The sequence below is a fragment of the Thermobia domestica genome, chromosome 12 (assembly GCF_964235325.1).
Source record: "Thermobia domestica chromosome 12, izTheDome1.hap1.1, whole genome shotgun sequence".
Lineage (NCBI taxonomy): Eukaryota > Metazoa > Arthropoda > Insecta > Zygentoma > Lepismatidae > Thermobia > Thermobia domestica.
Genome location: NC_137465.1, coordinates 211092408 through 211104220, shown reverse-complemented (window position 1 = coordinate 211104220; position 11813 = coordinate 211092408).

The window sequence follows — 11813 nt, the reverse complement described above, 5'->3', positions numbered from 1 at the left end:
ATTCTTGTAAAGTAGCGGCAATTACATAATCTTTTTCCATTTCACCATGGAAGAAGAGAGTTTCATAGCACTAAGGGGACTGTATCGACAAATGGAGAGATGGCATGTATAATAAAGAGTGGAGGGGGAGTAAGGGAGTAAGTATTGTTTGTTTGTTTGCTTGAGTTTAGCGTTCCACGGTTATGCCTTAATGGCCAAAGGAGATGTGGATACTGATTATAGTGAAATCCGAACCACGTTTATCGTTCAACAGTAACCCACCGGAAATTGGACCCGGGACCACAGAAGGCAGGCGTCCTAGACACTAGACCAAGCTGTGGGGGGGGGGGGCGGTGTTCGTATGGTTTATAGCAGGCCATACTCTTTGTGAAGTTTCCCTAAGTAATGAATATCTTTTTGAAAAATGAGTTTAAACTATTAAAAACACTAGAATAAAATGTAAAAGATAGGCTAGTACTATGGGGGAGGACGCCAAAAAGTCACTTTGCCCAGGTGAAAATTTGGCCTTGTCCGCCCCTACGTACTTTCTATATATTTTTAGGCTTTGCAGCTTGTGCGGTCCCCACGCCACAGGGTTGTGGGGGCGCTATTTACGCCAATGCTTCGAACGTAATTCAATAACTGTTTCAGAAATTCTACTATCAGCTGGGAAACGGGAATATATATTTTTCTAATAGTCCTATAGAACTTTCACCCAGAACACCAGATGCAATTTTTCAGAATGGGCTCTGGCTAAGTATAGGAGGATCTTTTGTTTCCTAAGTAAGTTCCTTTCAGAAAGTTTGCTATTTCTTTAACGGTGTTGTAAATAAATATACTCATCGTTAGTAGCCCGATACCAAACCATCTTGGACAAATCCCTCTAGAGCAACGATCGGCAAAAGTTTATTCTGACTAATTTTATAAGCGACTCAGCAATGCTGTGTATACACTGCCATGCTTTTGACAAAATATAAAGTGTTTTGTAATCTTTAGACACTTTTAATATTCTTTTTGTCACCCTTGGTTGTGTAGGGCGCCCTCGAACAAATAAAGAAGCGGTAATATTACAGCCAAGGGGCTCTATAAATATATTACGTATTTCTTTTGTTACACCATAGCCGCCTAGAATTATCTCCGGTAGAATAAAAAATGCTACGTGATATTACACTCACGGAGGAAAGGATGCTCTAAATATATTTCTTATTCATTTTGTCTGCCCTGCTTGTCAGAAATTAAATACTTCCTTTTGGGAGGGTGCTGAAAATATATGGGGCAAAATAAAACGTCGTGCCCCTCCTACATTTTAAATTTTGTTACGTGGTTGCTCAAATTATTGCTAAAGAAAGCACTTTAAACTAAGATGTCTAAGGTTACTACATTATGTAAGGGTGGTATATTCAGGAATAATAATAATAATAATAATAATAATAATAATAATAATAATAATAATAATAATAATAATTATTATTATTATTATTATTATTATTATTATTTATAGATGATAGAGACCACAGCCAAAGCCATAATGGTCATATATACAATTATATACAGTAAAATGTTACAAGAAAAATACAAGCAAAACAAAGAGAAATTAAAATACATGAAGTCATCCCAACCAAATACAGAAAAAAATGAATAAATATTTTACACAAGTTGGATACAAACTAAATTATAAAATAAAATTGCAAACATAACCTCAATTCAGTAAATATTAAATTAAGCAGGATGTATTACGAAGAATTTACATATGTTGAACATAAAAATAAACAAATAATAATAATAATAATAATAATAATAATAATAATTATTATTATTATTATTATTATTATTATTATTATTATTAAATATGAATGTGTTTGGAGAGCCGAAATTATGTGACACGAATCATTACATGTAGAGCTTTAAGATGAGTGGTCATAGGGGAGGAAAAGACAGGATTTTTCTTCATCTGACTCTCTAACGTAAAGATTATGTGCTGAAGGTAAGAAGCATCATCAATCTATAATTGGTTGCTTTTACGTAGAATATCAGTTACTTGAGTTCTTCTTCGGGCTACTTACCTCATGTGGTAACTTCAAAACAATTTCAATTTAAAACAAATACATTGTAAAACTTTTCCGTAATTAAACATATATAAGGAAAATTAAACATTTAATAAAGAAATCTGTTATCAAAGTGTCCAAAACAGTAGATAGAAGACTATCTAGTGATAAACATCGTGAAACTTTATAAAACTCTCCAAATTAGAATTAACATTTACTGGAAAATATTCGTTATATACCAGCGAGCATGTTGTCAGCAGTGAGCTCTGGGAAAATAATTACGAAACTGTTTGCAAACAAAAATTAGGGACAGTAATGCAAGTTCAACAACGACACTTTTTCTTTTTTTGGTATTGTCATGAGTTTTACACATATGTTACAATTTGATTCTTTCCCACATAAAAAATAAATAAAATAACCATAGTAATAAAAGTGACAGTTGCACTTCTATGGGGGCTCGAACCAGCTACCTAAGGTTTACAGGCTTGTTACTTTAACTAACTGAGCTATTTGTTTTCTTACCTACACCTGTTCTATGGTAAAAACGATTTTTCATTACGATCGTGCTACCAATTCGTCCTTTTCCATAGGTAATTTCAACTATTTGCTCTATCTATACGTTAATACTTGGCATAGATTCATATATTTGGAGTTTGCAGATAATGCACGTAATAATACATATTAAAAATGTTTCGTTAAAAGTTTCGTTTGTAGATCTAATCAACATTTCTCTCAATGACATAGATGTCGCTGCTCCGTGTTGAACTGCAGAATTCCCTCGCGTTCTCGAAAATTTCCCACTTTAGCAGAGTTGGTAATTCTCGTAATTTCGGTCGATTTAATGTTTTTTGCTTCTAATTTATTTATTTTAAGCTAATATCTAACACAAATATTAAAAACGGGTTTGTTGTTGACGTTTCCTGCTGGAGAAACCTTCCGAAATTTCGAACATATGAAGAAAACGGAGATATTTTCAAAAAACTTCAAAATAAAGAGACGCGTCATTTATTTTGCTCATAGCTGTACATTGTGAAAGGCTGTTCAGATATATTCTTACAACCTCTGAATATTATATTTAATTTATCCATAAAAACATGTACCTTTCCTGAAAAATGGAAGGAGTCAGTTGTGTGTCCAATATCCAAAACAAACTCAGCTAGTAACATTGAACAGTTCCGACCAATTTCTATCTTATTGCGTTTTCCAAGGTGTATGAATATATACTGCATAAGCAAATAATGGATCATGTTAAACCTGCATTATCTGTCAGTCAACATGGATTTCTGAAGGGCAGATCTACTGTTTCAAATCTAGCACTAATAGCAGACTACATTTCGAAGGAGCTTGACAAGCAAGGACAAGTAGATGTCATATATACCGATTTTTCTAAAACATTTGACTTCATTGACCATGACATTCTCTTAAACAAACTGGCATCCTTTAATTTCTCGAAATCAACTCTGCAATATTTTGCTTCCTACCTTCAAAATCGTAAACAAACTGTACTACATCGTAATCATAAATCTCAAATCACAAATCTCAAACAAGAAGAATAATATTGAAAGTGACTCAGAAGTTTCAGACTTAGACATTGAACAATCTAACAAATTTTATGAACTTGTTAGGAAAAATAGCAAACTTTTCCCCCAAAATTACCAACATAATAGTGGAGATTTGAAACCTAATTTACTCCCTTCAGCGTGTGAAAAATTTTCGGATGAAAATCGATACGCGGATAATGGCGTTCCGGAATTTGTGGACGGGCTTCGTGAGGAATTTCAAGATGTTATTTCTAATGAAATTGGGTGTTTAAAAAATTTTGAAGGAAAATTATACTTGAAAGAAATTAAACCTTTTAAAGAAAATCAGTTTCCCATACCCAAGGGTAAGGAAAAAATATTTGATAATTGTATTGATGAATTGGTTTCTCAAGGGATACTTGTAGAAGTGGACCACTCGAATTTTGGTAGTAGCTGCTTTTTGGTTAAAAATAAAAACAATACGTATAGAATAGTCGGAAATTTCTGTAAAGCAAACAACTTAATTATTGATGACGTTTATCCGTCTCCTAATTTAGAGGAGTGTCTTACCAATCTAGCTGGTAAGCGTGTGTTTAGTTCTTTAGACTGGAAAAAGGCTTATAACCAAATTCTTTTACACAAAGACTCCCGAGAAATTACGACTATTGTCACTCCTAAAGGCAGCTACCAATATACGAGGGTCCCAGTGGGAATTAAGACTGGAAGTTGTCTTTTGGCACGAGCCATGGAGAAAATTCTGGGGGATATGAAAAATCAAGGTGTAAGAGTATATTTTGATGACGTTTTAGTGGCGTCAGACAATGTTGAGGACCATAAGAAAACTTTAAAATTAGTACTTGAGAGACTTAGGGAAAATGGTGTTACTATCTCGCCAGATAAAAGTTTGTTTTTTTGTAAGAAAATCAAATACCTTGGCTTTGTGGCTGATGGCAACACCATAGAAATCGATCCTTCCAGAATAGCTGCTATTCAGAATATACCCCCTCCTAGTAATAGAAGGGGAGTAATGAAGATTTGTGGACTATTTAATTATTTTTCCAAATTTGTTAGTGGTATGCAAGAATTAATGGCTCCCATTAGTGAATTACGTTCCATTCGGAAACCTTTCGAATGGACAGTAGAGCATCAAAAAACTTTGAATATTTTGAAGAAAATGTTGATAGATAATGTGGTTTTAAAAACTCCTGATATGAATAAGAAATTTTTTGTGCACTGCGACGGGTCAGGGAAAGCCATTGGAGCCTGTATTTCTCAGTATGATGACAATAATCGTCTTCTCCCAGTTGCCTTTTTTTCCAAAAAATTAACAGAAGCTGACAGACATCGTAGTATCTACGAGATAGAATTTATAAGTCTCGTAAAAGCCATCAATAGGTTCAGGCACTATCTAGTCAATGAGTTTGAAGTCTTTACTGATAACAAATCATTGACTTGGATATTAGGGAATTCAAAACGTCTATTAAAATACGGACCATTGGTAGAAACATTGTGTCAGTTCTCATTTACTGTTAAGCATATAAGATCCATGGACAATTTGGTTGCAGATTTCTTAACCCGTATGTATGACCCTTTTGAGTTTATTCAAGTGGATGGTCCTGTTGGACTCGCGATAATGAAAAAGAATTTGCGAGTTGCTAATTCATGGTCTCTTCCACTTGTTAAAGAGCCCATAGATATTTTACAACGACAAGACCAAGAATTAAGAAACCTTATCGAAAGATTAGAGTATGGAGAATGTATCAGAAACTTTGTTCTGAATAACGGGATCTTAATGAAGAAGAGTAAGGCATTTAATTATCCTTACAAAATTATGATTCCCAAAGACCTACAAAAAGTAATAATCGAATATTTTCACGATCATGCTTTGTCCGGTGGTCATACAGGGGCTTATAGAACATTATCTAAAATAATGAAAAGATATACGTGGGACACTATCGTAGAAGATGTTAAAAATTATGTGAGAACTTGTCCACTTTGTCAGAGGATAAAGGATAATAACAAAAAGAAAATGGGTCTATTATCATCGAAATATTCGACCAGAGTTGGAGAAAATTATATGATAGACGTTGTTGGACCTATTCCTGTTTCTAACGGGTTTAAGTTCATTCTTATAGGTGTCGACAATGCTTCTAGGTTTGTCTTTTTAGAGAAAATGAGAACCTTAAACTCAGGGGTAATCTGTAATAAATTATTGGAAACATTCAGTAGAATTGGCTTTCCGGAAACAATTTCTACTGATAATGCTTCCGTCTTTATTTCTCAGCAATTTAAGTCTTTTCTGTTTTCCCATGGAATACAACATATTAAAATAGCTCCTTATCATGCTGAAGCTAACATTTCTGAAAGATTCATTAAAACCCTTAAGTATTCCTTAAGAGCATATTGCTCCAGCAAACAAACAGAATGGGCTCAATTGATTCCGGAGATTCAATTTTCTTTAAATATTTGTGAACATTCTGGGCTTAAATCTGTTCCTGCGGAATTGTTTTATGGACGTCCTGTATCAACTCCTTTAGAAATTCGTTGGAAGATTAATAGTCCTGATTTCACTACTTTTAATAAATCTAAAACCTGGGATTACGCCCTTCAAAATATGGAGAAGGCTTGGAATCGAAGGAAAAAATTGCTATCTAAAATCAGAGGACCTGTAGTGGTTAAGGTTGGAGATCAAATATTGATTAGAACTCATATTAAATCCTCTCTGGCTGATAAAATTTCGAAGTCTCTAAGTGAAAAGTGGGAAGGTCCGTTTGTTATTAGACGATTTTTGACCCCAAATACAGTACTAATTTCGAACCTGGATGATGGTAAAGATTCTTATAAACGAGTGCACGTATCAGAAGTTAAAAAGTATTTTCCACGTAGAAATGTTGAATAAAAAAAATCTTCAACAAAGAAATCTAAATGTAATTATTACAAACTTCCGTAATTCTTAGAAATTTTAGTAATACTGTAAGTTTCTTGTTATAATTGGAAACTGTAAAAATTAGAAAGTTTTGAGAATGTTACAGTTCGAAAGAAATAATTGTTTTGTGATATAAATTTTAAAATTGTAAGGTGAGGTAGCAAGACAATTCAAAGTAAGTTAAGTAATTTTTAAAGTTGATAAATTTTAAGGTGTTTCTTAGGTTTTATTGTTACAAATATTGAGAATTCTTCAATTACGATGTTGAAATTGTTAAATGAAGATTGTATATTGGCTAGCCAAAGAAATATTCCACGTGGTTATTATTTGTCTCATGTGAATGATTTGTATAAAAATAATATTTTAATACATTTTTATTTTATATTTTTGTTGTGAGTTTTTCAGAGGAACTGTATTTGGATCCTAGTACAAGAAAAATTCTATTCGAATTTTTCTTTAATTCGGCCAGGGAGAATTGTGACAGCTTGGACTCATCGTCACAATATTTTCTGTCAATTTCAATTTTTGTATCTGAACTTTTGAGGTACCCTGTTGTTTGGACTCTACAACCAACGGGCATTATTGGATTTAAGAAATACGTTCTGCTATGGGTGTGGAATGGACTATTTTTATGGAAAAATAATACAAAAATAAAGAACTTTCTGTCTTTCTTTTTTTTTAAAAAGAAAAAATAAAAGAATAAAGAAGAGACATTAATTGTGAGGAAAAACTGAAAAGAAATCGCTTTGAAAAGTAATAGAGATGTTTTGTATAGAGTTTTATGTATTTATACGTCAATAGTCAACTTTGTACCATTGCGCTCTTCCTCGTGGCTGGTGCCTTGCTTTCCTCGCGCCAGAAGCTAGGAAGAATTGAACGTTGCCTGAGGTGCTATCTCGCAGCACCGAAGGAATCCCAACCGTGCTTTCTGTACTGCCACGTCAACGAGTTGCTGTATGCATGTTTGAGTGGGTGTGTTTGAAATCTAAGAGGGACTTATTCTAATTGAATTCATTGCTGTTTTTGTGGTTTTTGCTTTTACATCGCTTGTTACTGTTATCGAAATCTTTGGACTTTTTGAATCATTTTGATTATTCATCGTTTGGATTTATTTCCGATTGAGAAAGATTGTTTGCTGTAATTTCTATTGAGAAGAAAGGTAAAGAAAGCCCAGCAGTTAACGTAATTGCGGTAAGTGAAGAAATATTATTTTTGTATTTCTTTCTCTCTGTTTTTCTTTTGGGTTGTTAAGTTCTCTGATTTTAAGGAGTGGATTTTTCATAGTTTGTGTTCAATATTCTGTTTGAGGTACTATTGACTTTGGTTTAGTTAGTTGAGTTAATTTAGCGTCTCCATTTAGTTGCTTCAATTACTGTTATTTTTGGTTAATTGGTTTAAAGATTGATTCAATTTAGCGTCCCCCATTGAGTTGCTTCAATTACTGTTATTTTTGGTTAATTGGTTTAAGATTGAGTTTATTTAGCGTCCCCATTGAGCAGCTACAATTACTAGTATTCTTGGTTAACTGGCTTAAAGATTGATTCAATTTAGCGTCCCCATTGAGTTGCTTCAATTACTGTTATTTTTGGTTAATTGGTTTAAGATTGAGTTAATTTAGCGTCTCCATTTAGTTGCTTCAATTACTGTTATTTTTGGTTAATTGGTTTAAAGATTGAGTTAATTTAATTTAGCGTTCCCATTGAATTGCTTAAATTTCTAGTATTCTTGGTTAATTGGTCTCAAGGTTGATTTAATTTAGCGTCCCCATTTAGTTGCTTCAATTTCGATTATTTTTGTATAATTAATTGGGAGGTTAGTAGTTCTAGTTTCTCGTCTCATTTGTTTCAGTTTCAGGGTCTTTGTAATTAATTAGGTTTTAAGTTCGGTTAGTTTACTTTAGTGTCACAATTAATTCTTTTCGATTTTGAGTAATCTTCCGTTAATAGTCAATTCTGTAAAAGTTTTTTTTTTATATTTAGCGACCTTTTTAGTTCTTTCAGTTTTGAGTAATTTTGTCGTAGTAATTAAGTTTGTGGATAGTTTCTTTATTTAGTGTCCCATTCGGAATTTAGTTGCTAGTACTTTTGCGACGTCAGCCTTATTGTTTGAAGGTTTCTTTCATAGTTGGTACATTGGATTATTATTAAAGTTCGGTACTCTTGGTTTATTTGATCTAGTTGAATGAAGCTAGCTTTCAAATTAAAATTACGGAAGAATAAATTCGATTCAGTGCTTTAACGACATTTCTTGTTGTTGGGGTTTATTTCGTATTCAATTTGGTTTTATTTAATTGTTAAATCAACCGTCTGAATTGATTCATTAAAAATTTTGTTACAATTTTTAGTCCTAATTTATATTCTTTGAACTTATAATTTATCGTTTGTTTGCAATTAATTTTCCGATTGGCTTTAGAGTCGCAAATTTTATTCCCAGTTCACGTGAGTTTTTTTGGTTCGAAGTTTAGCTTAGTTCCGTAAAATCTTCGGCCAGATCTAATAGTTTTCTTGGATTATCATTGTTCTCTGAAACTATTTATTGGGAGTTAGCTCAGTTCTGAAATTGTCGGATTCCTTTTTTTTTTCTGGTGTTTTTTTGAAACTTAATTATATTGGTTTAGGTTCTGTTTAGGGTCTTACGCATATTATTGTTTGCTTAATCTGTTATTGATAACGTTTCTTCTGAAAGTTCTCGATTTAGAAATAGCGTCCCAAACTAAATATTTAGGTTTGAACACCACTCAAAAAAAAAAAAAAAAAAACTCGTTGATTAACTGTAACAATCTAGTCTCCGAATTATAGCAATTAATTATTTGATTCAAATCTGTTTAGTTCATTTAATTAACTTTTGTTGAGCTTTAAAATAATTATATTTATAATCTAATTTGGTCGGTTGACTATTGGCTTACTTATAAATAATTCTATCAATTTATAATTTGATTAGTTGTAGAAGTCTGTGATTGACGGTGTGACCAAATTAAATCATTCTATTTAATATAAGAATTTATAATAGAGTTGTGAACTTTCAATATTTATTAATTTTTGAAACTGTTGTTATACTACGGATTGAATGAGATCTGAATTATATATAGGGTAATTAAAAAGTAATATTTGCTGTAATATTTTCTTCTGGTTTTAATGCAAACTGTTAAAGAAAATAAATTGTTAAATTGAATTTAGTTTATTTTGAATTAATATATTGCTAGTGTAATTATTTAAGATCTTAATTCTTTAATTGTTAATTCTTGACTTTAGGTAATTTACTTAAGGGATATATATTGATATATACAGAGACTGACAATTTTTCAGGAGCACGGCTGTGATTCTTAAAGCACCCCACTGTATTGTGATTTGCCGAATCGTCCTTGCTTGTAATTCTTATTACCGAATTTTTTTGTGGGATCGTTGGACGAACTAGATGGTTTTTCACTTTTAAGCGCGGGAGCGTTACACCCTCAAGGCTCGAATCTGGGACCTCTACTTTTCATTTTGGCGGTAAATGATCTACCTGAGTGCTTTCAATTTTCTAAAAATCTACTCTTTGCTGATGACCTTAAAATATTCAACAGAATTGAAAAAATTCAGGACTGTTTAGAACTTCAGAGTGACTTACAAAATCTTGAAATTTGGTGTAAAAACAATAAATTTAAATTAAATGTTCGTAAATGCAGTTATTTAACATTCACTAGAAAAGAAAAATATATTCAATATAATTATTCAATAACTAACTAACTAACTCTATGGCCTATGGAACCCGGAGGTTCCATGCCGCGTTCACAAAAGCTCTCCACTGACTTCTATCCTTAGCTAACTCCATCCAGTTTCTACTTTGTATTCCTATCTCTGCGAGATCCCTCTTAATATTGTCCTCCCATCTGCGCCTAGGTCTTCCTAATGGTCGTTTTCCGATTGGTCTTCCAGTCAAGACTTTGAAAGCGTTTCTACTTTCTTCCATTCTAGCTATATGACCCGCCCACCTAAGCCTCCTAGACTTGATGACCCTAACAATGTTGGGTAAACCGTATAAATTATGTAGTTCCTCGTTATGAAGTTTCCACCATTCCCCATTTCCGTTCCTCTTGGATCCGAATATTCGTCTCAGGATCTTGTTCTCAAATACTTTCAGTCTATGTTCTTCCCTCAGAGTAAGTGACCATGTTTCGCAGCCATACAAAACAACAGGCATGATTATCGTTTTGTATATTTTAAACTTCAAATTCCTCGACAGAATTCGCGACGACAAGAGATTTTGAACCGAATAGTAACACGAATTCCCTGCTTTTAGTCGACATTTAATTTCTTCGTGGATATGATTTTCCTCTGTTAATATTGATCCTAGATATTTGAAACTATCCACTTTATCAAAAGTATTATTTAATATTTTAACGCATCTATAATTTGCTGTATTACGGTCCCGACGCATTTCCATGTATTTAGTTTTCTCTGCATTTACTTCTAAACCCATGTCCCTGCAAGTGTTTAATAAGATCTCAGCATTTCTTTCTATTGTTCTCCTATCATCCCCTATTAAATTTATATCATCAGCATATGCCATAACCTGGTGAATACCATTCAACTCTAGGCTCTGGTTGCTATCTTTGATTTTCCTTATAGCGTATTCCAGAGCAAAGTTAAATAATAATGGCGACAACGCATCTCCTTGTTTCAGGCCATTTTCGACGTGAAAGCTGGTGGACAAAAATTTTCCTACCCGGACTTTACTTTGGGATTCATTTAAACATATCTTAATTAATCTAATTAGCTTTCTCGGTATTCCAAGTTCTGTAAGAATGTTGTATAATGTTTCTCTCCTAACCGAGTCGTACGCCTTTCTAAAATCAATAAATAGTTGATGCACCGGGGTATTGTATTCCCACTTTTTTTTCGAGTATTTGACGAATGGTAAATATTTGGTCGATAGTTGATCGATTTCGTCTAAATCCGCACTGATAATCTTCAATAATTTCATTTGCGTATGGGGTCAGTCTTGTTAATAGAATATTTGAAAGGATTTTATAGGATGTTGACAGAAGAGAAATGCCTCGATAATTATTACAGTCAGTTTTGTCGCCCTTCTTGTGAATTGGAACAATGATTGATTCTTTCCACTCTTGTGGCAATTCTTCCTTGTTTCAGATAAGGAAGATGAGTTTGTGTATCTTGTTCCACAATTTTTCGCCTCCAGCTAAAATTAACTCAGCCGGAATTTCATCTATACCCGGAGATTTGTGTTTCTTTAATTTCTTTATAGCGGTTTCTACTTCTATTCGGTTGGGTTCTGGAATATACGGTTCTGCGGTGTGTATCTCTTCTTCATGCATACTAGTTTTTGGTTGCGTGTTAAGCA